This window comes from Panulirus ornatus, chromosome 12 (genome assembly GCF_036320965.1).
Source record: "Panulirus ornatus isolate Po-2019 chromosome 12, ASM3632096v1, whole genome shotgun sequence".
In the NCBI taxonomy this organism is placed as follows: Eukaryota; Metazoa; Arthropoda; class Malacostraca; order Decapoda; family Palinuridae; genus Panulirus; species Panulirus ornatus.
The window spans coordinates 244254-249267 of NC_092235.1; the positions used below are offsets into that span (position 1 = coordinate 244254).

A 5014-nucleotide genomic window follows, 5' to 3' on the forward strand; every position below is an offset into this window, starting at 1 on the left:
AGGAACATTGTACTCAACGCAGCTTCCCTTCTTAACGCTCAAGCCGAAGTCGATGATGTGAAACTCTGGCTTCTCACCCATCGTCACCGTCACATTCTCGACCTTGACGTCATTATGGACAATGTTTTTCTTATGGATTTCCATCAGCCGACGAGCGACCATGATGGCGGACTCGACCAGTTCCTCGTCCGACCGACATGTTCTCATGAACTTATCATAAGGCTGGCCAGTGTGGCTTAAGATGATCAATGGGGGGTTGCGGCACACTGCTCGAAGTAGAGGGGCTCCTCCAGCCCCAGCCAGTCTCCTGTGAATGTCGGCTTCATCCATAAGACTTTTCCAACTCACTCCGTCCAGAAGGCTTTTGATGACGCAACACGATCCACGGAACAACACCGTTTCAATCTTGGCGTTGCCTCCCCGACCCACCTCTCTCATGACCACCAGGTCATTTACATCCTTCTGGGTCAACTTTACAACTGGAACGCTCATTTTGACTCCGGCCTGAGGTGCACTTACCAAATTTTCTTCTTGCCGGAGAGTGTGAGAGGAGATGTTGTCGGTACGGAGTCCCATCCTCAAATGATTACACTTCTCTCGCCGCCGGCCTTATATACCCCTGGGTCATGTGACGTCATATAACCAGATCTATCCAGATTAAATCCCATACAAATCCGGATATGTAGACGGATTCATTTAGTTTTGTTGCGATCATTATTTGATGAAATCTAAAGGTGTCGAAGAAATAGTCAGGATGGCCAATGGTGTTGAGAGTGTAGTGAAAATGGCTAGAGATGTTGAAGGATGTAAATAGTTTCGAAATACCAATACTTTTTGAATCAATAAATCATTATAAATACTAATAAGACAAAAAACACTTTGACGAAAATTTAGCCATTTTCCAGCATCGAAATAAAAGGATATGAGGTAAATGGCTTTTGGGAAATCATTGTTGAATAATAGTTACTTTCTGAGAACACACACACACAAACCTAGAGAACATAGCATGAAATTAGGGCAATATTGTTCAAATATATTCAGAGAAGTAATTTCAAAGTTCATAGAAGAGTGGTTGATGAATGGAATAAGAAGAATGAGGTCATGGTTAAGGCAGACACCATACATAAATCTTACAAGTTGTATAATAGTACGGAATGTTCTAGAGATTTGGCCTGGCGAGTGTAGACCTCTCTCCTCACACAGTAAAAATAGGTAATTACACACTCACAGATTCAGAGGTTATCATGTTGAAGGAGAGGTGAAAACTGAGGATTCAAATCAAAGAACAATAAGAAGCGTCATGATGAGATGGGAGAGGGAATTGGTGAATTGACAAATATAGTTTAATCTAAAACATGAACGGTAAATCACTTCGACTGAAGAAAGTCAAGTGGAAAACATAGAAAATGAAAGACCAAAGAGAAGAATTTTGAACATCTGGGATAACATTTAATGTGAGGAAACACGATCTCACCAAATGAGCTTTAGTTAACGCTTCATGTACAGTGTAAATATATATATATGTACTTATGTGTGTGTGTGTGTGTGTGTGTGTGTGTGTGTGTGTGTTTGTGCGTACGGATAAACTTTAATGCTGGCCGGGGTGTACTGGTGATGCCTTTGACCTAAAATGTAAGTTCAAGCCCGTAGGCTGACCCTGCACGTAGCTTGAATCCTTTTGTGTTCACTATAATCTTCTTTACTACATCTCCTCTCCTTAATCCCTTTATCTTCACTATGCAAGGCTTATCATAATCTTCAATACAACCTCATCTTCATATGACCTTATCTTGACCAAGTTGGTTTCAAGGAAGGCTTTAAATTTTACCCGCTCACACAAACAACGTACTTACACGGGGCCCCACGAGTGTAAAACTCCCTCCTAATACAGTGCAAATAGATGATTACACACACCTACACACACCACCACCACTAACAATACACAGAGAAATAGCCTTTTCGGTCGGCTTTGGATCCGCCCTTGAACGTAGTTTGGAGGATTTGGGGGATCAGATCAATAAGGTTAAGTTCATTACTACCTCATATTCACTAACGTGTATCTTCACTACTAGCTTATTTTCACTAAATATATCTTCGCTATACCCTCTTCTTCACTACACCGTTATTTCTACCATACCATCATCATTGCACTCCCTGATGTTCACTAAAAGTAGTTCTTATCTTCACTACATAATCATTTTGAATAAACTTTACTCTTTAATAACCCTCATCTCTACTAAATTCGTATCTTCACTACATTCGTATCTTCACTACAACCTATCTTGACAATATCCTTATCATCACTATACTCTTCTTCACTACACTCTCATCTTAACATCATCCTTCTGTTTACCGAACTTACTTCAAAGTCTGACTTGAACGTCGCTTTGGAAAGTTTGTGTTCCTCATTGTGTTGCCTCCTTAGTATCATTGTAAAGGCAATTGTCACCTCTCCCTAACTAAACCCTCATCGTCACTACACTCTCATCATTATCATTACTTCTTGATGTTCAATACAAAATTTTAACATATACATTTATCTTCACTACAGAATAATTTTCATTGCACCTTAATCTTCATTACTCCTTGTTTCAGCTACATCCGTATCTTCCATTCATTCTTATATCTTATATTAGTCACATCTTTACAATATCTTTATGTCTTCTCTGTTCCGTCTTTTGAAAAATTGAAAATGAGAGTAAAGGATTTCCGGCCTTTTGCTCCCTCCCATTTTAGTCGCCTTGTACGACACGCAGGGAATACGAGGCAAGTATACTTTCTTCCCTATCCCCAGGGATAACAGCATCTGGCGTTCCCAGACGGTCACCCATCCAAGTACTAACCAGACCCAACGTTGCTTAACTTCCCTGATCGGACGATATACATATATATATATATATATATATATATATATATATATATATATATATATATATATATATATATATGTAAAACTGAAAACAATGAATTTGCCAAATAACAAAAATGGAAGCGCCGGGGTTTGAACCCGGGTCATCTCGCATGCCAAGCAAGTGCTCTACCGCTGAGCTACGCCCCCAAGAACATTTTTTTGGACTTAGTATTATATGAAGCACTGAGATTACCACGGCAAAATAGTGTTTGACCGACCGTTGCCGACTAGCCGGCAAAATAACCAAAGGGTAAATCTCCATGTTGCTGTCGTGTTTTCCTCTCAATATTCCACGAAGAAATGAGTTTTACTTTTTTATTGTCGTTGCAATAGACTGGAACTAAGCAATAGACTGGAACTAAGCAATAGACTGGAACTAAGCAATAGACTGGAACTAAGCTGACCTGGTATGAGGTCAGAGCCCTCATTATCATCCTTGCTAACTACCGGAAGCAGATTAAGTCGTTCCACAACCGATGTCCGGCCCATGTTAACTCTGATGTGCCCAGCAGTTGGAGGAGGATCGCCAGAAGCTTCTGGAAGATTTCAAGGACGTCTTGGTGGACCTGACCCTTTCAGATAAGGTCGAAAACCCCAATTTATTGTGAAGATCTTCACTATAACGTTGGACGAACATACTGAATGTTGCACACATGTGATGCGGACAAAATGAAAAAAGAAAAAGACAAAAATTATGTCTGGTGTGGGTCTCGAACCCACGACCTTGAGTGTGTAAGACTCACGCTCTACCACTGAGCTAACCAGACAATAGAAAATACGTCTGTTTCTTCAATATGAATTAATGAAAATCTTTGCGAGGCAGCGTTTAGAAAAGAGTGATGTCTTTGACGAAATTTACTTGCTTGGCTCCTTCTTCTGTTCCTCATTATCGAAAGTAAACATACTGAAGGATATATATATATATATATATATATATATATATATATTGAAAAGGATCGCAATTTTGCACGTGATCAAGTATATTCTTATGAGTCCACGGGGAAAATAAACACGATAAATTCCCAAGTGCACTTTCGTGTAAAACTCACATCATCAGGGGAGACACAAGAGAGAAATATAACAGTCAGTTGATATACAACGAAGAGACGTAGCTAGGACGCCATATGGTAAACATGTGATTGTCCAAGACAGACAACAAGCGTATCATAAACTTATTATGTGGACAAGAAGGTGAATTGTTTACAAGTTTTATCAACATTAAAGTTATCCAATTTGTATAGACCATCACTAATATTAAGATTATAATTCTTTGTGTATTCAGTAATAGAAGATTCAATGATATTTCTCGTGGTACTTGAGTTAGAGTTAATAACTGAGATGGCATTATTAACTCTAATTCCAGTACCACGAGAAATATCATTGAATCTTCTATTATTAAATACACAAAGAATTATAAACCTTGAGGAAGCAACATGGCGGTCAAAAATAAGCTGCAGGAATGAAGTTTATGAATGGAATATCAGTGAGACGATCCAAATGACGAATGAATGAGAGCGTAGTCAACATACAATATAAAAGGACATATTATGAATGGCAGCCAGGCAAGTAACGGCCCAACTGAATGGAAGGATTTAAAAGTTCGCGTTATATGACGAATTTTGATAGATTATCCAAATTTCCATTCCAGTTATGAAACTTAATGGTTGTGTTCAGTTCTAGAGACAAAGTTTAAAGGTTTGTGTTTCAGAGATGAACCACAAAGGATATCGTTAAATTAACTGACATTAAAATTTGTCAATTAAGTGAATCATTTTGTACAATAGCTGTAATTTGACAGAGTTAAAAGTTCGCAATTTCATTACAATTCTAATTTAAAAGCTTGATATTTAATGATGGTTTGCACAAGCTTAACGTACACTTAAGTTTTGTGTTTATATGACGTATCTTAAAGGACTCTGGTAAAATAACGCAGCTGGAAGGTTTACGTTCAAATGACGGTGTTTAAATGTTTATTGATGAATGGTAGATTTAAATGGATAGATTTTAAGTTCGCGTTTTCATGAGCGACTTTAAACCTTGTGGTTGAATGTCACAGTTTAAATGTTGGTATGTACAATGTTGACCAGATGGCGGTAGTGTGTA

The 5014-nt window shown here is 38.4% G+C and overlaps 1 non-coding gene across 1 annotated transcript; it reads right to left on the reverse strand.

Moving 5' to 3' along the window:
* Positions 1-3606: 3606 nt before the first annotated feature.
* TRNAV-UAC (transfer RNA valine (anticodon UAC)) lies at positions 3607-3678 on the reverse strand. The gene has a single exon. It is a non-coding gene; the product is annotated as a tRNA-Val (tRNA).
* Between the last annotated feature and the right edge of the window lie 1336 nt (positions 3679-5014).